This window comes from Lacerta agilis, chromosome 4, assembly GCF_009819535.1.
Source record: "Lacerta agilis isolate rLacAgi1 chromosome 4, rLacAgi1.pri, whole genome shotgun sequence".
Classification (NCBI taxonomy): domain Eukaryota; kingdom Metazoa; phylum Chordata; class Lepidosauria; order Squamata; family Lacertidae; genus Lacerta; species Lacerta agilis.
Window position 1 is genome coordinate 54,603,448 of NC_046315.1, and position 23,972 is coordinate 54,627,419.

At 40.0% G+C, this 23,972-nt stretch overlaps 1 protein-coding gene across 2 annotated transcripts in view; it reads left to right on the forward strand.

Annotated features, from left to right (window-relative positions):
- The first annotated feature begins 562 nt into the window (after positions 1–562).
- AGPAT3 (1-acylglycerol-3-phosphate O-acyltransferase 3) overlaps positions 563–23,972 on the forward strand; it is a 60,765-nt gene continuing 37,355 nt past the window's right edge. Inside the window, exon 1 of one of the 2 annotated variants that reach the window (XM_033147115.1) lies at positions 563–687. The gene's annotated coding sequence lies outside the window, so the exon portion shown is untranslated. Of the gene's footprint in view, positions 688–10,184; positions 10,282–23,972 lie in introns of those variants that run through there. The other variant, XM_033147117.1, reaches the window with a different exon arrangement.

Here is a 23,972-nt window from a genome sequence, read left to right on the forward strand (position 1 = left end):
CGGTCCGGGAATCAGCATGTTTTTACATGAGTAGAATGTGTCCTTTTATTTAAAATGCATCTCTGAGTTATTTGTGAGGCCTGCCTGGTGTTTCTACATGAGGAGAATGTGTGCTTTTATTTAAAATGCATCTCTGGGTTATTTGTGGGGCATAGGAATTCGTTCACCCCCCCCAAAAAAATATAGTCTGGCCCCCCACAAGGTCTGAGGGACAGTAGACCAGCCCCCTGCTGAAAAAGTTTGCTGACCCCTGTTGTAGACCTTGATATGCTAGATACATATGAAAATGTGATTATTTGTGTCTTGTTATAGGACATGATGGTTATTTTCATGTATAGTCACCAAAACCACTTGACTGTTCTGCACCTGCTGCGAGGCATTAATTTTTTAAAGCCCACAGCGTGTGTACAAGGATGAAGTGGTTACATTTAGGAAAAGTTGCTTAAGGAGTCTTTGATACACATATTTAAGTTTTCCCAAGTCCTGCTTAATGACCCAGCTCCCTGGTCTCTTTCTGTGAAATTAGAGCTAAGCCAATGGCAAAGTGAGTCTGTGACACTCCTGCCTGTAAAACTCCACTGTGACATCAGAACAGATCATCAGATCGGACACTGGCATCAGGAGGAGTAGGAGAGAGGGTGGCAAGCGCTCAGAGGGATGTGTTGGGGAGAGCAGGACTGTGACAAAGTAGGTTTAACAGTAACTGCTAATGGACCTTTGGCTATTTGTAGAATAAGTGTCCCTATTGTTTCTTTTTAAGTATTGAAGGTTATTACTTTTCCTTTAGATGATAGGTGTCGCTTTTGGTACTGAAAGAGCCATCACATGCCTTAAGGTCTAATGGAGGAGGCCCTGCTACCCAGGCAGGCAAGATGAGAACAGGGCTTATTATTATTTTTTACAGGGAATTGCTGCATTTTACAGAGGGGGAACCTAAACTGAAATCAGTGGAAAATGTAAGGAGCCATGTCATGGGTTGGTTACAATATCATCAGTTACGGTACTTGAAATGTTTAAAATAGACATGAAAAATTGTTTTTCGGACTAAAGCTCACAATTTGAAAAAGAACTTCTACAAAACAAAGAAAAGCTTTTGTCTAAAATGTACGATCTGTTATTAGATTGGGAAACAAAAGATGAGCTTGTCAAAGCCTCTATGACACACTGGGCAATAGATATGGGACAAAATATAGATTTTAACCTCTGGGGGAAACTTTGGAAAAGCGATTTGCAGTTTACAACATGTTATTCTTTGAAGGAGAACAACTTGAAAATGATTTACAGATGGTATTTAACCCTGAGTAGGCTTGCTAAGATGTGTAAGACTGAATCAGATAAGTGCTGGAGATGCAATGAGGTTGAGGGAACGTTCTTTCATATGTGGTAGACCTGTAAAAGGGTAAAAAAATATTGGGAAATAACCCATAATGAATTGAAAAAAATGTTTAAAAGTACTTAAAAAACAAAACGAAACCAGAGTCCTTTTGGTTGGGGATAATTTAGATGGAAATTCCCAGGTGTCAAAAAAGGTTTTTATGTATGCCACTACTGTGGCCCGTATTTTGTTAACCCAAAAATGGAAAACAAGTGAGGTTCCACCTAAAGAAGAATGGCAACTTAAGCTGACAGAATATGTTCAGTTTGCAGACTTAACATATAGAATAAGACAGGGGTCAGCAAACTTTTTCAGCAGGGGGCCAGTCCACTGTCCCTCAGACCTTTAAATAAAAGGACACATTCTACTCATGTAAAAACACGCTGATTCCCAGACCTTCCGCAGGCCGGATTGAGAAGGCGATTGTGCCGGATCTGCCCCCCCCCCCGGCGTTAGTTTGCCTACGCATGAAATAAAAGAACAAGAACATACATTTAGAGAAGATTGGAAGATGCTTATCGAATACATGGGGGAAAATTGTGTACTTTTGAAAATTGGCAGCATTAAGATAAATTCAGCAGTGTAAATAAGTTTTGATGGATATAATAATGGAGTACTGAATGGTTTAGTTTTTGTAAAATATGCAGGGATTTATGATATGCAAAAGGAACCATGGAAAGAGAGGAACAGAAGTCATTGATATTTTAAGGATGTTTAAATGAGTATTCTAAACTGTAAAACAGAAAATTTAATAAAAATTGTATATTAAAAGAGAGAGAGAGAGAGAACTGGGGTTTTCGGAGTGTGCCTAGTATCATGGAATACCTTCCAAGACTCACCAAAGTGTGCTATTTCTAGAAAGGATGCAGAACATTATTGCTTCTAACGACTCAACTGAACAAAAGTAATTGGCCAAAGTGGTTTGTTTTGTAGTGCATGTTGATAGTGGATTTACTGATTTTTTACAATCCGGTTTGAATCTCTGGAATTTAAACATTGTAGGGTGCAATAAACCAGAAGTTCAGTGTCCTTTTGATTTTGCTGAGGGAACTAGCATGTACTTTAATTCTCTTCCTTTGAAATCGAAGGAGTTTATTTTTTGCCTGGATTGCACTCCTTCTTGTGGTTATTTATTTATACCCCACCCTCATTCCTGCCTTTATAGACATTAATAATAATCTTTGAGCTGATGGGTGAAAATGTGTGGGTGGCAGCCAGGAACTTTTTTATCTGAAAAATGGACAGGCTACCCATGGGACAGAATGGCAAAGTGTGCAGGATTCTTCTTCACATATTTTACTGAGGGAGCAGTAGGAAAGTACTGTATTAGTGTTGGTAGAGTGCAGACTCCCTGTGTGCAGATATGTACACAAGTTGCATACAATAACTTAAATGGAGCACTTAACAGAAATGGTTAGGTGTGTAGACTGTTAAAGTGGGGGGGGGGGAGGAGTTGGAAATGCATTTTGAGGTTGCCTAACTCTTTCTGTTGCTAAGATGAAATTTTGTATAATGCATCACAAGGAATCTTATTTCACATCTGTGATTGCCCATTTTGAAGTATGGTTATTGACTCATGCTTTCACAGGTGTATGAATACCTAAGGTAAGACTAGGAAGGGTTCCCAGCTAATTACTTTGATAACTGGCAGACTGAATTCTGTCTTGTGATTTTCAAGTGGCCTGCAGACATAGGAGTAGATGCCAGAGACAAATTTGGAGGTGAGAACACAACTAATAAAATCTCAGTAGCTCATAAAGTTGAACTTTCTGCTTGCAATCGAAACAGCCCAGAGTTATTGAGATTTTGGGGGGGAGGATTGCCCAGAGTTGTTGAGCTTTTTAAGCCTCCTATCGCCCGCCCTATTGCGGCAGCAACAGCCAATCAAAACCAGCCCTTGCCGCAGCCACAAATAACACACCAAATAGCCACTGACAATCTCTGGTTCGCGGCAGCAACCAGTCCCACGTCACCCCTATGCATAATTTTTTACTAAAAAAACCAAAAACCCTCGTCTTATACACAGAAAAGTACAGTATATATGCCAATCAGGTATGAACTGTTCAGCTGATTAATTGGCTGTATTAATTTACTAAAACACTTGATTAAAAAGATGCTTCCCGATTAATTGGGGCAAAAACAAAATCTTCAGCGGGCGTCTGTTGCTTTTAAGGTGGTAATGACACATACAATTCAAACTAAATAATAAAATCTGAATAAATCCAATCCAAATCAAACCAAATAATTGCTCCGATCACTGTTCTTTATAATATGAGGTAGTATAACTTGTATCTTTATTATGGTATTCCTTTTAATGTTGTCATGATGTTGTCATTGCAAGCCACCTCAGATGAAGTTAGGTGGGAAAACTAAGTTGCTGTGGGGCTCAATCCATCAGGTGCCCCCTTTGGTGCAATTTCCGTAGGTTTGAGTGAAATTTCAATTGGAAGATGGCGGCACTGATTGTTGTATTCTATATTGGTTTTGTACCACTTTTTTCTATTTAAAATGCATCGGACACACCATGCCAAAGGAGACGTGCTCATACTCTCTCCTCCACCTCCCCACAGTCTACTTAGTTATTCCTTGGTTTCCATGTCTACTTAAAATTCAGTGAGACTTGCTTCTAGATTAATGTGTATAGGATTGCAACTGTGCTACTATTTTACACAGTTTCCTGGGAGTATGCCTTGTTGAATTAAGTAGAACCTCATCTCCAAGTAGACATGTCCAAGATTGTGTCGTAAATCTAAAGTTCACTGAAGAATTGCTGTTGATAGACCCTATTTTGTTCTGGCGCTAGAAGGGTAATAGGACTAAAGCTTTATTTGTAGAGTACCTGCAATACCCATGCAGTCCTGGCTCCAGTCAAACCTAATCTTTTGCTTTTGTGAGCATTAAATTCATGCTTGAAAAGAGTCTGAGTAGTTTCCACTGATTAATCAAGTGTAGCATTTTAAATCTCATTGCCTGGTAGAAGTAAAAAAGTGTGATAAAGAAAACCAACATTTCTGTCCCATGTTTGGCTAGTGAATCATTCTATTTAAGTTTGAATGGTGGCATTTATCAATAGGAGTAGGCTGTCAGGGTTGCTTGATATGCTAATAATTTGAGTTTTTCGTTGGCAGCAATTTATTGGATATCTGTAAATCTGTCCCCTCGCAAGGCATTTCGCTCACTGGAAATGCTTGTGGTAGTGGATCTCAGTTAATTTCACGCTGCAGAATATCGGTGGAATCTTGTTGGTGTTTTTAAGTTTATGAGAAGAGTTCAGATCCAGTGGATGCCTCCACAAACAAAATAAGAGTGGCGGTAATTTCTGTTGATTGATTCCCTGCCCTGCCTCCTCCCCCCCCCCCCCGGCTATCTCAGCAGACTTTGAAAATTGGCTCCAGAGAGATGGGGAAACCTTTCAGAAGGGTGGTGGTGGTGTGGAAGGCTTTAGTGGGTGGAGGGGGAGTGGTATAGGCAGAAATCAGCTCCTTTCCAGGCAGTTTTTTGATCAGAAGCCCTTCTGAAAGTGGAAGGGCAGCAATTGGATTCTACCCTCTGAAGGAATCAAGACTTTGGTGATGTGAATGATTTTTCTTACTCTTCGTTCAACCTACCAACAGTGCAGTGAGCACTGGTGGCTGATGCCCATTGAGACAGATAGGGCAAAAGGCAAGGAAGGTAGCAGCAGGTGGAGGCAGAACCAGTGACAAGCAGAGCCAATTCATTCTCGTTTTGTTCCCATCCTCCTGATTTCACATTTTGTTTCTTCATGAATCTTCCAGAATACAGTATTCACCAATTACAAGAGCCACTGGATAAAGAACAGCGAGACCTCCATGCGGGGGGGGGGGAGGTTCCGTTACCGAACAATAGTGAGGCAGGATGGAATATTACAAGTACTGTAGATCACAAGGTGCAGTGATGCAGGTCACTACCTCTCACCTCATAATATATATGCAACACTTGAGTGATCCATTGTCCTGCACCAGCGCTGCCAACTCAATTTGATTATGTGTCCTTGCCAAGCAGCATAAGAGCTCTTGCAATATCAGCATATTTTGGAGTGGTGTTTTAAACCCCTCCCCCCCCGGAGCCCAAAAAGTCACCATATACAGTATTTCTTCCATCCTCTCTCCTACAAGTGTCAAATTGATACTAGAAAACAAACACACACACCAGCAGACTTATTCATTTGTTTATTTTATTGAGAACGTTTATAACTCACCCTTCATCGTGATGGATTCCCATGGCAGGGTTCAAGCTACAGATTCTATGAAACTACATAAAACAGCCATAAATCATCAGAACCAACCTAGCAATAAGAGCAGCTAAAGTCAGAAAGCAATCTATCTGCCAGAGTTAAAACCCTAAAAACGTTAGCCTTAGATGCTAACTAGTTTATGGAAGCTGTGGAAAGCGTGTGTTCTCTGGGGTGGCGGCAGAGAGAGAAATGTTGCAGACTGTGGATGTTTAGAAAGAAAATCAATAACAGTTTGTTTGTGGGGCAGGTCCCAAAGAATCTTTAGTCTTAACTTGAGGTAATGCTACTGGCTTGTGTCGTTGCCAGGGATACCCTTGTCATGGTTGTCTAGGGCCTGTGATGGTGTCATTCTTCTAGTCTTTCACAGAGAAGGTCTGCCAGCTTGCATCAGTACAATACAGCACCTGCTGTGTACATCCCCATTGCGTTACTTACTTATCCCTGCACCGAGAATGATGGTTGTGGAGTTTTTGTCTTTTGTTTACACTTCTTTCCACCAAACATCACAGTCATTTTCAAATGCAGAATACAATACTGGCCTGCAGCTAGGCTTTTTGTTTTTGAGAGCCGCTTTCGAGAAGGGAGCTGGGGTGAGGGGTTACTGGAGCCCAATTATTTGGAGACAAACACCCTTCTTTCACCTTGAGGTTGGCTGTGTGTGTGTGTGAGAGAGAGAGAGAGAGAGAGAGAGAGAGCGCACATCATTCTGTAAGAGGCTTAGTTTGGCCCAGGAGTGTGTGTTGACCGATCTGCAATGTTTGACCTTATGCTAACAATCTACATCTCTGGCTCTTGCTCTGTGCCCTTTGTCTACCTGGAATGTGGTTCCAGGAACAGTAGAATCATAGAGTTATAGAGTTGGTAGGAATCTTGAGGATCATCTAGTCCAACCCCCTGCAATGCAGGAATATACAGTTGTTCCATACCGGAATTGAACCTACAACCTGTAGTTCTCTTATGGGGCTGCTTGGATAGAAGGAAGGGATATACGCTGTTCAGAAGGGCATTTCTGAGCAGCCTAGGAATTGCCTTCAGTAATTAAAGAAAACTGACTTGGACTATTCACATGTAAAATAACAGCAAAGTTGACAGGGCTCATTACTGGGGTTCAAGAATCACAGGTACTTCTTGTTGTGTTTCTTCCCCTTCACTCCAAGAAAAATCGAGTTTGTTGTTTGTTTGTTTTTTTAAAAAAACAACACTTCCTGTTGATCCCTTTTATACACGAGTTGCTCCTTTTTGGCTACGTAAGCAACAGCATTCACACCAGAAAATAAAAGGAATGGTTACGTACTGTGTCATATTGATGATGCTTGATCTGAAAAACAGGTTCTTTCCCCATGATTCCTTATTTGCAGAAAAGCAGTTTAAAAAAATATATATATAGTTTTATCCTGGTTTTCTACGGTCACGGAACCCAAGGTGGTCTACATGTGGTTCTTAGATGACCACCCATCCAGTCACTGATCACACCCAGACTGGCTTAACTGAGTGTGTTTTCTAGGTCGTCATTGAATTATTTCAAAGCAACCTATAAATATAGGTAGGTTTTACATATCTGTATTCAAACTTAATCTGAACCAGGTGATTTAAAAAAGTTAAATCTGATTTCTCCCCCCCTTTTTAAAGTTGCCCTGATTTTTTTTGGGGGGGGGGGAGTTTGAGAATCATTGACTTAAATAGAAATAATTTGATCAGAATTAGTCACTGAAACTTACTGCTTTTGTCCATTTCCCCCCATATAATCCTTCAGCCAATAATATATTTCTGTTGGTTAAACGGATGTTTCCTCATATTGCTGGCCTTCTAATATTTGCTGCCGTTATCCCCAGCAGGTTGCAAGGACTGTATCAGGTTCCCTCCCCCCTTGTTCTTAATTTCTTTTTCCTGGCATTGTTTCCTTGTTCTTTATTTGCTTCAAATATACAGAACTGGATCAACTCTAGATACTAATAGGAAATCTGTTCTCCATGCATGGGCCCTTTGTAGCTAAAACATTGCCATTCACAGACATGATGAGGGTATCAGCAGCTTTGAGGGAAATGTCAGGGTTTGGAGAAGTACAAGAAATCCTCAGGGGAAAACAGCTACCACCCAGTGAGCCTGGAATGCAGACTGATTATTGCTATCAGGGATGGGACCAGGAGGTGTGGAAGGGAGTATCATAGAAATGGGTATGGCTGCAAGGAACCCTGAATAGGAGCACTCCATTCTGCAACATTTTGCTGCAGTTTCGCTTATAGCATGCATAATCTAACCATATTAATGACAGCAGTTGCTTGTATACATGCTTTTATGAATCTTCCAATTAGTTTGGGGATGGTATCTTCCAATGCTGCAATTAACTCTTATTCTTCATTTTTTTTCCATTTCAGAACTTACATTTAGTATATGAGGTGATGAGGGCAACAGCATGATTTCTATATCAATCTTTTAAATCACTTTCCCCTCTTCTCCAGATTCATAATTTAGTACCTGCCATTAAGTTAGCCAAAGTTCCCCCAAGAGGCTGATCTGATGGTCTTGCTATGCTGGGCGGCTGATCTGCCAGCACTGCGCTAACAACGCAGTGTGGCCGAGAAACGTATACTCTCCCCAAGCAGTGAAGTCAAAAGCACAAGAACAGAATCACAATAATGCTTGCTAATGAAACCTCTACTTTAGCCATGCGTGGAAGGCAGCAAGCATCACATAGCAAGGAGTGGAATGACAGAATGGTGTTGCAGAACTTTCCCCACACAATGTACAAGTTAGAAGAGCCCACATATTTTTCCTGGCAGAGCTGCCTATGAGCCAGTAATCAGTAGGTCTCGTTCATGCAAGATGGAGGGCAGGGGAGGCAAACAACAAGGGTACCAGAGACACCACTGTGACATGACTAGTAGTTCCAGTGGGTTAAAACAATGCAATAGTGGATAGGGGGTTCGAATTGCAATGTAATTGTGGCCTTCACAAGGGACACATACTATTTAGCAGTGATAATTTTGGGTGGACGAAGGAGAAGCAGTTCATTTATTCATTGGTGACATTTTGATGACTATCCACCAACCAAGTCTTCAGGATGGTTTAAAAAACCTATGAATCAATGAAAAATGTTATCTGAAATGTGTAAATTGACATCTGTGGTTGTGTTTTGCCATGTAGGTTGAGCATGGCCATTTATTTGGCGATGCAAGTGTGTCATTGCTTGACCCCATATCTCCCCAGAACCAGCTGGGGCACCAGCTGGGTATTTTTCTCCCTCAGTACATGTTCACTACTATGGCCATGACCAAAATTTTGAGGTCTTTCTGCTGGTAACCCTTTAAGATTAGTCCTGTCATAGGTAGTTAAATGGCTGGTAAGATCAAGTATTAGAGTTGGTAGCAAAGCATTCTGCTTCCACAAATTTATGCACATATTTAGAAGACGAATACTGAACAATCGTTTGCCAAATTCACAGGCATATTTATATATACAACCTCTTTAAGAAAAATATTGCTGGGAAGGAAAAGGAAAAGTCTCAGATATTTTTGTGCCAAAATACGTTGGGGGAAAACTGGAAGAAGAGTCTCTTCTGATTGGCCATTGCCTTTGTATGCTTAAAGCTGAGTTTCATAGAGCACAAAGTGGCTTTTCAAATAAAAATGTAAACCTTTTTTTTTGAGGAGTAATCTGAAAATAGCAATGTAAGATGCTCGGAAGCTCAGGGGATAGCCGTAATCCAGTGCATATTCTTTATTTACTTATGGAAGTACTAAGAGTGTTAAGTGTGACACATTTGCTGGGGATTTGTTACTTTTCATAAAATTTAACTACATATCTATGTGAGTTTAGGGTCACACCCACACCCACCCGGCAGTGTTTCGCAGGTACGGTATGCCTGTGTGGTAAAAGCAGGAATGTGAATGGGATGAATTCTGCAGTGGCCATGTTTACACACTGTGCTAAAATATGGTTTAGTACTTTGTGCATGAGCAGGAAGAAGCTGATGCAAACCTTGGGAACTTGAATTCCACCCTCTCCTTTCCTGTGTGGTTGGGAGGAAGGCTTCACCAGAGTTTCCTTTCACTTTTCACCAAACTTTGATTGTCCTTATGTATGCACTAGAGATTGTGGTTTAGAACAACCCACTTCATACATTGGGGTTTGTCTTAAACTATTATCTCTGGTTCATATAACATGATAAACCAAGATGAGTGGAAAGTAAAAACAAAACCTAGGAAAGTCCTTCTCCTGGCCATATGGGAGCAGGGAGTGCATGATCCCAAGGCTTCACTTTGGCTCATTACAGCTTGTGCACCTAGGGCAAACCATGGTTTAGCATTACATGTGAACTGGGCCAGTGACTCTGCTTGAGGTGAAAGAGCTCCACTTCAGCAGTGCATAAAATGAGGTTCTGCAGAATATTATGGGAGGAGGAATAAATTGATTTCTTTACTCAGAATTTTCTGGCTGCTGTTGCTCTTGTTCTGATTGTCCTTTGCAGAGGTGTCAGGGTTCCTTTTTCTTTTCAGTTTAATTACAGAGAAAATAATTAACTTGAGCATTAAGTGGAGGATTTGGGACTTGTAAAAAAACATTCCAAAGAAAATCCTACTCTGTTCTGTTCCAAGAATATACTAGCCTCGGTTGAGAGACAGCAAACCCAGAAAGCATCTGTACCAAGGAGGTACAAAATTCAATTTTTAATGAAATTGTCTATTTCTTTTAGAATATTTACACCCTTTAAAAAACCATTGAAAGTGAAAGACATATGTGTAAAACGAGATGAGAGGGGGGAGAGGAGGGAAATGAATTTTGCTTGAGGAAAAGGTTTGTGGGTTGAGCAGTTCTGAATAAGTGAGGGGAAAGCTGGCATGGCTTGTACATACTTGCATAAAACACTTTCCCTTGTCTGAAGCCTCTTTGCATAATACCTTTATTGCCAGCGTAACAACAGTCAAACTTTGGAATTTCAGGGAAACGTAGAATATAGCAAGTGCTTTCCTGGGAATTTTTTTTATCTATATTTACAGAAAACTAAATTCTGATTTGACAAGAGAGGCATGCCTGTGGTGAGTGGTTACGTGTGTGTATGGGAAAAGACTAGTTTCTTCATCTGCAAAGCAGCGTAGTTGCTATGAGAGCAGGTTGGTGGGCCCTCTATTCAATTGCCACTTCAGCTTCCAGGTGGCTTTAGGCAAGCCACTGTCTCTCTGCCTCAGCCTTCCCTTCTTCAACAACAGGGTTGTTGTAAGGATAACAAAAATGATATCTCTGAAGCATTGTGTCAAGTTTAGGCACTATATTCATACCTCCCACAATATATTTTCTTATTTGGCAAAAGACAAAATCCCATTTATTTTCACAGGCCTTTTAAATCGTGTTTTTACTCTCTAGTACTATGCTGTGTTTCAGTGTGGCTGATTTACTCTGTGAAACTTGTTAGGCCTTGTACTGTGGCTTCTGATATTTAAGGTTCACCCACCTTTTTGCTTGACCCATATTTTGATTGTATTTCGTACCAGTTAGTTCCCCTGGGTCAGAGAGTTTTTCTCCTTGTTCTGTGGCTGTGCCTTGCGAAAATTCTGTCTTGCCCACCAAATCGAATTCTATCAGATGTGTGAAAAATCCGAAGGGACACTTTGCTTAGCTGAACTTTGATTCAGCAGGTAAGATCGAATTTTCCCAAGGCGCCAGCCATGGAACAACAAGAAAAGCTGTCAGACTCAGGGGAATTAATCAGTACAAAATACAATCAAAATACGAAAGTGTTGATGAAACCTTTTAGACCTCTCTGATTTAATAAATAAATAATGCTGGTGCTGCTGTATAGAACTTTATTTATATGTTTTTAATGAACTTTAAACATTTTGAAATCATTCTGAAGCATCACCCAAAGGAGCCTTTCCCATTGTGATACCCTCCAGATGTTCAGCATCAGCTCCCATCAGTTGCAGCCACCATGGAATGATGGGAGTTGTTGTCCAACGACATTTGGAGGGCACTACCTTAAGGAAGGATGGTTTGAAGATGGATTGTTATTGAGCAACTGATAAATAGAACGAGCAAGTAAATAAACAGATTCATGATGATTCGCACTATGTTATGCCCTAGAGACTTTGGGTGGGATCTGCTTTTCTTTTTGCATCTGTGGCACTTGCCCCTTTCCTTCAAGGATGAAGCATTTCCTTGTGATGAGGCTTGCACCACTTTGTTTAAAAAATAGAAAATAAGTTCCTGTGATAGTCTATACTTATGATTCATCAGGTCTACTAGGAACCTGTTGCTCACGTTAGCTTAAATGTACATATGCTTAACTGCGTCTGGCTACTGAGTTGAGACTTACCGTAGTTTAGTTTACAGATTATATGAATCCTGCAAACTTTTAGTAGACTATATGAAAGCAATGTAGAAACTAACAAGTAGTAGCTTGGTTTCATACATCTTACACTCTTGTACTGCAACACCCACAGTAATTCAATATCTCATTTCAGTTGCATAGACCTGAAAACCTGCCTTCACCTGATCCCTGTATAATAGCAGTGGCAAGGTAGAGTTTCTCACACTTTATTATATTGCTCAGCATAGCAATATGTCAGTTTTTAATGTCCAGAATTATATAGGAGAAGGTTTGACATTTGAAAGTTGCTTCACTGTTGGCATAATGTAAATTATGAATGCTTATTGCCTGTGAAACATTATTTGCATCACTCAGCTGTCCTCTGCAAGTCTGGATTCTGTTTTCATGCTGAAAAATAAGCTCTTCGTGTGCACATCTTACATAAGGTTGTGATATAGAAATTAATGAAAACACTTGTGTGCCTTTAAGGGGAGTGCCCGATGTAGAGAGTTTTGGGCTCTAATTGGTAGGATTACAGAAAACAGAGACTGGCTAGAGACGAAGTCGAAGAAAAGGTGATTATTTCAAGTTTCATACAACAGCTGTATCCAACTAAGTTATATTTGGAGTAGACTTGAAGTTAGACAAGTTCTGAGTACCAGATGCTAGGCACAAATAGCAGGGATGGACATTGCTTTCACATCCTGCTTTTGAGCTTCAATAGGATTCCAGTGTTGCAACACATTGGAAACAGGCGCGAGACCCTGTCAGCATATTGCATCCTTGCTCAGAGATCCCAACTGGCCTATTTATTATGGGACAAACTCAATGTGTTTTTCATTGTGTATGAAGCTTTTACAAATGCCATCTAATGTTGGTTCTGCCCTTAGTAGGGATATTACCTTTTAGTCCAGCACCACCTATGCTCTGAATGCCTGCAAAAAAACTTGTTTATTTAGGCACCAGGACATGTAATTGTATTATCGTTACTGCTTCTTGAGCTCTGTAAATTTCACCTATATTTCAAGGAGCTCTGACTTGCCCAGAACCTCACCCTGCATCCCTAGCAAATGTAGGAATCTATTTCCCAAAAGCTTCTTTCTTCCCAGCTCTTCTCTCCCCACCTTTCAGCTTAATGTTTTTTGTCCTTCTGCTGCTTCCCCATTTTCTGCCTCTAACCCCACTTAATCCCCCCTCTTTTTGCTTCAGTTCTTCCTCTTTCTTGCTTTACAGTGGTACCTTGGGTTACGAACAGTCCTGCTTACAAATGCTTCGGGTTACAAACTCCACAAACCTGGAAGTAGGTGTTCTGGGTTGCGAACTTTGCCCCAGGATACGAACGCAATCTGCTTCCGGGGCCGTGGGAGGCCTATGTAGGGAATGCGCGCCTCGGGTTAAGAACGCTTCAGGTTAAGTATGGACTTCCGGAACGAATTAATTTCGTAACCTGAAGTACCACTGTACTGCACTGAGGTTGGAAACAGTAGCAACAGATTAACACAGGCCAGGGTCCTGTTTCTTTACCAATGCACTGCTGTGTCAATCATGAAGATAGCAGTGTAGTCTGGCAGCATTTTTTTTTTTAGATTGATTTCACGATATAGCCAATTTTCATAGTTTTAAATACCCCAAAACTGAAAAACAAGCCTGCACTTCTGGAAAAAACAACACCCTGTAATAACCAATATTATTTTAGATTTTAAGATGAACAACTTAATTTCATTATTTTTTTCTTTTACAGATATGGATTGTAGGAAAGTTGTTCCCAGTAGCCATTCCCCCCCCCCCATGATGTCCAAAAAACGTAAAATTTTGTTACAACGCATAAGAGACCCATACATTTTATTCTTTGTTGAGAAAGAGCATGTCTTTGCAATAATTTTCACATCAAAAACTTTTGATTGCATCGTGCCCTAATGCTGAAAATTTTAGGTTTTCTAAACCTAGTTTTTCCACCAAAAAAGCTACATTTATACATTTTTTTAGGCATTTATAAAATCTTTTGAGTGCTCGTGTATTTTTTTCCTTGAAATCCTCATCATGTTATTGATCTCTGTGTAAAATTTCAAAGAGATCTGATCATTGGTTATGGAGAGAAAAAATAAAATGCACACAAGGCTGAGGATCTCGAGAGGGACAGAAACACAGATTTCACGAAACTTTGAAGTGCTATAAAATTAAAACCGTTAGAGATAGAGGGGAAAAAATTAAGGGGGTCTCTTTCAACCATAAGGGAAGGGTGTACACCAAGTTTCATCAAAATCTGAGGCGGTGGGTGGCGAAACCCTTGTTTTTTGCGTTGATTTGATGTGGAATGACCCTAAATCGCCTCTGGTGCAATGAAACACCGTGACAGAAACCAGAGCGCATGGAAACACCGTGTACCTTCTCACCGCAGAGGTACTTTTCAAACTGCTAGGTTGGCAGTTCATGTGCAGCATGAAGCAACTTGACAAGACTGCTTTCCCTTCAGCATGACGAAGTTCTGCAGTTGCTGTTTCATATGGTGGAATCTATGTAAAAGTTGGCTCTTTCATCACCACATGCTGGGCAAACTTTTTATCATGAGGGTGTTTATAACGCTTCTTTGATGCCCACACCATACCGCAAACCGCTCACGGAAACACTCGGTTACAAAAGAATGAAGAGCTTTTCTCATGGGAATATGGATCTAGGCTTTTTGGTGTAGGTGGACTGAAATTAGTGATAAAACTTGCAAAAGAGCCAACAGTCATGTCACCACCCAAAATAAGTTTAAATTTTTAAAAAATGAGAGAGAGCTTCTGAGTGTGGATTGATTGAAATTAGTGATGAGGCTTACAAAAGAGTTAACAGTCATGTAACCACCCAAAATAAGTTTAAATAAAGAATGGGAGAGGGAGAGAGAAGATTTCTGGGAATAAAATGAATATAGTTGGGATTCACCCAAGTTTTCTTTATTAATCATTTATTGGATTTGTTTGTTGCTTTATTTAACTAATGTAGTTAAATGTAAAAGCATCTCAGCCACTTCTAAAAGGCCACAGATCGTATAAGGCCATAGACCTGTTTATAGAAGAAAGTTTTTGCCTGGTGCCTGTAGATATATAATTATGGTGCCAGGCAAGTATCCCTGGGGAGAAGGTTCCACAAATGGGGAGCCACTGCAGAAAAGGCCTATTCTTGTGTTGCCACCCTCCAGACCTCTTGTGGACATTTGTATGTGAACAGAGCTTTCTTCACTCCCTGTGACATTCAGGAGAACACGCACAACAAAGAGTGACAATTGTTGCATCTGATAAGCTTGCACAGACTGATTTTTTTTTTTAATGGCTCAGAGTTTGAATTCCACCCGTTATTCTCTAATATGCACAGCAGTGTCATATTGTTCCCAACACTGAAGCTGTAGAGTTCTAGAACTGATGTGCTCTTTTTGTTTTGATTTCCAGAGCTAACACCATTTTAGTAGCAACACTTGCTGTGTTCTAGTCTCAGGAAAGCAATAGCTTCAGTTTGATTAAACATGTGCTTTGGGAATATAGTTGTGACGCATGATTAGGATAAAAAGCTGTGCTTTTCGTAGTCTCTTGAAACTTAACTGTTTGCTTTGTAGTGAAATTAAAATTCCCATTAAGTATTGCTGCTGCACATTCATTAATGTTGTTCCAGTAATTATTTCAGATGTATTTGTTTATTGTTCCAAGAGGTATCTGCAGGTCTCTTTATATATAATCACAATTCCCTAAAGATGTACATGGAGATGCTGGTTTTGATCCCTAAAGCTCTAAATAGCTTGGATTATCTTTAGGAATATTTTTTCCCGATACGAACACTGCAGGCATGCCCATTGACATTGCTAAACAATAACCTGCTCCACTTAGTTTGTGCTCCAGACGTTCTGCTAGGCCTACTGTATGCCTTTGTTTCCTGAAAAGTTTTTAGTTACCTCTTACGCACTATCAGTTTTTTCATTTGCTGTTGGTTATTTAGTCATTGGCTTGATTTCTAAGTAGGCTTCTGCAGACGGAAGAGACTGAGATCCTGCAGAAAATCCGACCAGTGGGTGAAGCAATTTTTTTTGATGATTTCCCTTCCCCTTTTAGCCCCTTGCACCACATTTCATCAGAATCTAAGAATAACCCTGCTGGATCAGACCAAATGCCCATCCAACCCAGCATCCTGTTATAACAAAGGCCAGCAAAATGCCTATGGGAAACCATTTTATACACAGCTAGAGACACTTTTGGTTGGCTGGTTATTGCCATGCTGGCCATAATCTCCAAAATCAATAAAAAAATTGCTTGTATGGACCACTGAATTCCATATGTTTCTGAAAAAATATTTCTTTCTCATTGCCAACTTACTTTCTTTTTTGGGGGGAGGGGGATACTGCACAACAGGTAACTAAAACCTCTTCAGAATACAAAGGCATACATACATACCTTGAGATTAGTCCAAGCTAATCTCTTCACCCGTAAACAGGCTGTGATATTAGCAGCAGGCTTATTATTAGCAGGGTTCTACTTTTAGGTCTAACTGTTCCCAAATGTCTGGTTCGGGGCTAAAGTCTTGAACTGGGTGTATGAGAGCTTCACAATCAAGTACTGTAATTCATCTCCAGTTGGCATTCTTGAAAGTGTGATTCCATTCATAGTGCGCAGCCCCTCGTGACAGAGTTACAGGAGCTAAACAGTGCAGTATATCGGTGCACCATCTGCTAAATTATGCTCACAGTAATTGAGTTCACACATCGCATAGGGGATATTGTGTGAGAGGAAAAGAAGTTTTAAAATATTATTTTACCCGTGATTCAAAGGAGCAAAGATTAATATGCAGCACCTGCAAAGTCTCTGTGTAGCTCATGAAATTTAATAGATTGCTTTTCATTAGTAAATAATTATGAGGAATGGTGTTTTGGTGTAGTCTGCTGACTAAAGAAAAGTAATTGAAATTTAACAATTCTTAAACTCAGCTATAAATCTGCAAGCTCTTGTTTTGAGTTCATTCTTCATCATAGTTTTGCTGCAGCTGCTGTTAAGCAGCTCAAGAGAAGATTCAAAGTTTGCCTGGCTTTGGCTACTTGAATTTCAGTCCGTTTGGATAGAATACTTCCTTAGGTTGTAAAGATAGGCCCTTGTAGATGTGTCTCTACTGCGGAATGTCTAGCTGTACAGAATGTTCTTGTTCACTCAACTTCCAATAGATGTTAAGCACCAGATAATCAAAGATAGTTTTAACACTCATCAAGAATGTAAGTAAAATATTAATGAAAGTTTCAAACACAAAGAAGGCAAAACTTAATCATTGTTGTTGTTGTTAAAAAACCGCCTCGTCTGTAGACTAAAGAAAGGCCCTAATTATACTTTCAGTGCAAATGTTGCAATGACAAAAAGGATGCGTAAGAAAATAGAAGAAATTAAGTTACTTAATGCAAAATATATTAATACTTGCATGTAATCAATGAAGTTACTTGATATAATTATACTTTGATTTTGCACTGTGTGAAGAATAACTTTCTTTTGTCTGTCCTGAATATTACAACATTCAGCTTCATTGGCTGTCCCTGAGTTTGCGTGTTATATATATTCCTACAACCATAAGAATGTGTACAGTTTGATACACATTAAAATAATGAAAAGAAATAGATTTTTTCCTACTTCTCTACTCATAACATTACACTTTCTCTTCCTAGAATATTTTTTGGCCAGTTTGTGGTCCTTTAGCAGCAGGTGTCCCTGCTGAGTGCATTACAGATAGTGAGCCATTCATCTGCAAATGCATACTCTTTTGAGCTATAGATATTATAGATATGTTATAGCCAACACTTTGCTTCAGTTTCCTTGCGGTACCTGTGCCATTTGAGTAAATGAGGCACGTGCAGTGCAAAGTTCAAAATGATTAAGCTCACAAGGATAGTTTTCCATATGAATTTGTGCCCCCTATCATTCAAAATAGCACTCTCCATTTCTTTAAATTTCAATTTATTATTAGCCTTTCTCTGCTTGTAATTACATATTTTATTCAGATGCAAGACAATTATTTGTTGCAGATCATGGGAAAAGTGACTTATGGGAAGATCAGGTAGCTTTTAAAAGGTTACTTGAGTAAAACATATTTTGTTGTTGAAGAAACATCAAGAAATAAACAAACAATCTGATTTAAGTGCAGACTGCATTAGGACCCAAGAGGCCTGAATGCAGAATACTAGGCTATTGCTATGGATGATTCCATGTAACTGGTGAAGATGGGAATGATGATGGGTCATTTATGCTTTACACAAGTAATATTTTAGATAAAATTTCTTTAAGCAGAAGAGGGTATACCCTGTGTCTCTGCTGAGGGTTTTTTTTTAAAATATATATATATATATATAGTAAAACTGTTCTGTAACCTCAGAGGTATTATTTGTTTCCCATGTGGGCTTTCAACTAATTAACACAGGGAAAACACAACCTCAAGTGGGTCTCAAGAGGACTATTATAAAAATAAATATTGTGGTAAGAAACTGTTGATGCATCTTGATCTGCAGCCACACAACCCTGGAGTAATTCACTCAGAATATCCTCTTCCACCTGGTCCTGTGCTTAGAATTATTAATTCTGAAAGAACACTCTGCACATACACTTTCACTGAGAGACTGGGAAATGTCTCTCTTGCTTGTCCTGGTTATGAAGTTATGGAAGTGTGGCTACCGGTAAATAAAGGTCACTTGGGTAAACGCTGGTGGAGCTGTGGTCTAAACCACAGAGCCTAGGGCTTGCCGATCAGAAGGTCAGCGGTTCAAATCCCTGTGACGGGTTGAGCTCCCGTTACTCGGTCCCAGCTCCTGCCAACCTACTATTTTGAAAGCAAGTCGAAGTGCAAGTAGATAAATAGGTACCGCTCTGGCGGGAAGGTAAACAGCGTTTGCGTGTGCTGCTCTGGTTTTGCCAGAAGTGGCTTAGTCATGCTGGCCACATGACCTGGAAGCTGTCTGCGGACAAACGCCGGCTCCCTCGGCCTATAGAACAAGATGAGCACGCAGCCCCAGAGTCATCTGTGACTGGACCTAACGGTCAGGGGTCCCTTTACCTTTACCTTAGGTAAATAAGACTGCAGTGCAAATGAGAAAGGCAGAAGGAGAAGAATGCTTTTGTAAACAATTATTTTTCTTCATCTCCAAGTTGCCTCCTTTCTCTTTAAGTCTATTGCATAGGCAAAATGTTTGCTATTGTTGGATATCTCACATGCATTAATACTGGATCCTTTGGGCCATTTGGGTGGTATTTGTGCATTTAAGTTGTTGCTTTTTCTTACATTGGACTTTGTTTCTCCCATCAGGCATTTAGACATTCATGCTGTGCTCATCAGATATGTTCTTTGTCGTTTTTGTTAAAATCCTATATACGTTGCAAAACGGTTGTGTTTTGAAACTTCTTGTGTCATCTGATTTCACATGTAAATGGATGTGATTGAAGCATGTTGGGTAAAAGCTGGTGTTCCATTCAATGAAGGATGGAACCACATGCAGGAATTGGTGGGATATATTCGGGGGGGGGGGGGGGTTGCTTGACCCTTTCTCCCCAAGCTGATTCTCTCTGCACAGGCTCCACAGGCCACACATGTGCCATCAAGTTCATTTTCATTTTTGTTGCCCAGTTTGAGGGGGGAGCAGTTCAAAAATAGCTTGAGGAGGAAATGTGCAGGAAACTAGTTACTCATCATATTTTAGAAATTGTATAACATACAATTTATGAATAATAATTGAATGTTTTCAGAACAAGTTGCCCTGGCTTGTTGAATTTTTTTGGGAGGAGGATTGCCCAGAGGCTAACAGCCCCATGTATCAGTTGGCCACAGCGATTGAAGATATCTCTCCCCTCTGTGCCCTACAGGTAGAGGCTGCATGGGGGAGGCTGCGTGTGTGATCTGTTTTTTCTGCGCAGCGTCTTCACGTGGCTCCATTTGTGCACCGGCGGCACAATGTAACACAGGAGGAGCACAAGGCGCGATGTTTCGCTGATGTTAAAGGCGCAGAGGGTGGATATTACTACAATCGCCGCGCTCCTGTGTAACATTGCACCACCTGCGCACAAATGGAGCTGTGCGAAGACACTGCACGGCAAAAATGGAATGTCTACAGCCTCCCTCTCTGCTCTAGGATGGGCAGAGTGGGAGGATGCAAGCAGACTATGGAGGCCGCACGGCTCGCCACTGCCAGGAGCTGTGACTGCTAGAGCAAGTTCCGCATTTATATATTTAATTGCTATATTCCACGGGTAAGACGACCCACGTTTTTAAACCTTTAAAAATGGGTAAAAAACCTCATCTTATAGACGGGAAAATACGGTATTTCCTCCAAAGCATCCATGGAGTGTCTTGTTGTAAATCCCAATGCTTGCTTCCACTTCTCTTGTACAAAGCACTATATAGTCTTCTTGCAGCAAGCTTTGTCAATATGTAACCTCCAAAGATTCTCTCTGCATATTCCATGAATCACAGTTGCTGTTGTTTTGTAGCAGTGGTTTTAAGTTGATAGCACTCGTTATTTCATGAAAATGTCTTTGCAAAACATTCAAGGGTCAGAAACCAGAAAGCAAGATAAATAGAAGTTCAAATTATCTCGCCTGCCTCCTGGATTTGCAAATAATGGTGAGTGATCCAGGACTGATAAAGGATGAAAACACTGGAGAAGTAGAGGCCTGTGGTAGTCATCTGTAATTTGTCATTTGCTGTGTTTATTATATTTCTTACCTGCGCTTCACTGTAAGGTCCCAGGAGGGTTACGACAATTTTAAAATACAGTATTAATGAAAATGGCCTGCAAGTTGTGATAATTGCAGCACTGTGGTTCATATTTCTGATTGTAGCCCTTTGCATTGAATAAAAAGGCCAAACCTGCATTAAAGTATTGTGGTAAAGGAAGTCATCATGTTAAAAATGCAACAGTGGTAGTACTTCTCTATTGTTGTTACTGCTTGAAGTTTACAAATGGAGACAAAAAGTCTGTTATTTCTGGTAGAAGATAAATCATTCGATCTCTGTTCTTAGATTTTTTTCCTTGGCTTTACCAAACTTAGTCTTTATAAAGTTATTTCCCTAAGTAATACCGGTATGTAGAAAAGGCACATGGTTCAGGAGAATTCAAAGCAGTCAGTGCTCAGTCTTGAATATAGGAATTAAAATTGCATTTCTGATCACTGCTGCTGTTGCTTTTAGAGAACCAGGACTGTAACTGTATCCCCTGCTGGAAAACACACACACACACACACACACACACACACACCCCATTGAAATCTTTTACAACATTTAATGAAATCAAAAGGCTGGCTAAATGGAAGTCCAGTGCACTGAGAGAAAACATTGAGATGGCTTTTTCTTTCAGTTTACACCAAAGCTTGTACATACATTTTCCTACAGATTGTGGAATTGAACTATGAAACAAATCCTGGACTTGCATAATTAGTCTTCGTCATCAGCATTATGCTTACTTGCCTTACTAACAGTCCAAAACAGTCTCCTCAGTTTAGCATTCAAACTACTAAGGCTGCAATCCTAAGCATGCTTCCTCACAAATCAGACCTGTGCTGTTTTGTTAACTCTCATGTCAGCTGATCTGTACTTTAGCGCCTGGTCGCTCAAAGGTTCAAAGCTGCCTTTTCACTAGATCCCTTCTACTGTGTGAGAAATTTCTGCTCACTAATAAGATTATGTGTTAAAGCAAGAATTTGGTCTGAATGGTAGTCTCAAACAGTACTTTAGTCAGAGAAAACAGTTGTTGGGAAATGCAGTACTGTCAAAGAAACTTCGTTCCCAGAGAGCTACAGAGCAATCCTTTGTGGGTTGTTACAGAATTGAGGAAATAGAAATTCTTTGTTTCCATTATTTTCTTCCATTATTGTTGTGTGACTTTATGGGTACTGATATTGCCCGAAGAAAGAGCTTTCAGTGAGATGAAGGCTGGTAGGAAGGTGTGATCCTTAAAAGCGTTACACATTTTAATCTTATCTGGTTTCACTGTGTTCTTCTAATCATATGTAACCAATGTAAGAAGTGCCCATCTTTTGGAACTTCTTGTTGTGAACTGGGTGTTTTTTAGGACTTTAGTCATATTCATTCATAAGAGAAGAAGAAGAAGAAAAACCACCTCCAAAATCCAGTTGGGGACCAACCAAAATATTACAAAATAGTTACAAACTTTAGAACTCTTTGTCAAGCAAGAAGCTACAGAAAGGAGGTGGTAGGATGAGGAGGAATAAAAAGCAAAGGAGTACAAGTGTCGTACATAGAGTCATTAGATAATGTTCTTGATCACTTTATTTCACAATGTGGTGTGAGACTGAGGAAATTGGCTTGAAAGGCATGGTAACATTTCTCACATGTATAATACGGAAATTAAGACTATTTAAACTACAGTAAACCAGTGAGAAAGATGGGAACGGTTGAAACATGTATGGGTATTAGTTATACATGAATATGCGTTATGAAGGAAATTACTCATAATGATTTGCCTAGAGGGCCATCAGGGGTTTGCTTTTTTTGCACGCAGCATTTTATATAAATTTATTTTGGAGTGGCTCATAAACTGGCCGTCCTTTAAAAAAAGACATTTGTAGTCATAAAAGTGCATTTTATGGGTTCTTAAGTGTTTGTATATATTTGAGTTTCACATTTCCTAAATATTACATATTCTAGTTTATTGCTTATCCTTTTGAGGTTTGCTGTTGTGTTTGATTTCATTTTGGGTATTTTTCCTCATTCTTTAGTGCACCACCAAGTACACAAAATTTCTGTGCATGAGAGCAAGTGTCCCTTTGTTCTTTGCTGCCATTAAGAAATAGGTAGTGGTTCCGTATTTTTCCAGTACCGGTACTTCAATATCTCCAGTCTAGCTGCTGATAAACAGTATGTGATCCATGTCTTCACAAGAGTAATAATCCTCATTGTCAGAAATAGGCTGAGGAAGCTGGCACTTGCCCACAGACAGCTTTCCGGGTCATGCGGCCAGCATGACTAAATTGCTTCTGAAGTAATGGAACACCATGACAGAGACCAGAGCGCACAGAAACGCCGTTTACCTTCTCACCATAGCGGTACCTATTTGTCTACTTGCACTGGTATGCTTTCGAAGCTGGGCCAGAGCAACAGGAGCTCACCCCGTCGCACAGATTCGAAATGCTGACCTTCCAATAGGCAAGCCCAAGAGTCTCAATGGTTTAGACCACAGTGCCACCTGCGCCCCTGGTGTCAGAAATGCCTAGTGCTTAAGCATGCATAATATCCTAATTCATTACCTGTTTCTTTGATGCCACTAATAAGATTGGGCATTTTATAAAAGTGCCCACCATGGCATATGACAGAGTACTCACACTCCCATAGCCTTTCCAACAAAGTTTTTAATTAAGGAAAAAAGGAAGATACCTTTCATTGTTTCCATAGCACAGTCTTTCTTAGTCAAGAGTTGTCATTTTTTCCTTTTTTTTCTTTTAGCTATTGACTGGTGAAAACTCAAGACAGCATAAGCTTCTGCGATGGTAACACTCCACTTTCTTCATAATTCGTTAATTTATTAATTTGTTACATTTTAGGCAACATTCAGTTTCACAAGGAGCATTTTCAGGCTATAGCATCGTTTGGGGGGCAAAGTCACAGAGCAAGACGTGTTTTCTGTCACTAGATAGTTTTATATTTTATTTATCTTAATGGACAGCACTTCTAGTTCCTTCCAGTTAGCATAATGTATCTCAAAGAATTATTTTGAATATGGATAGGTTTGAATAATGGTCTTTTATAGACCATGCACAATTTAGTTTTGTGAAGGAGCCTCTGGGAAGGGAGAAACATTTGTTGTTCAAGAACAAACTAGACAGCTCCCCTCTTCACAGGTACGTTTTTAGGTAGAATAGTTTTCTTGCAAGGCACAGCATATGGAGCTACCTTCTGTGCCTGAAAGAGAGGTCATGAAAACTCTGTTTTTATGGGCAATGCAAAGGTATCAGCTGAGAGCTCAACATCACATCTGTGGCTTTTTTGGCAAACTGAAGTATGCAATGGAGATTATGAAAATCTGAAGCAGAAAT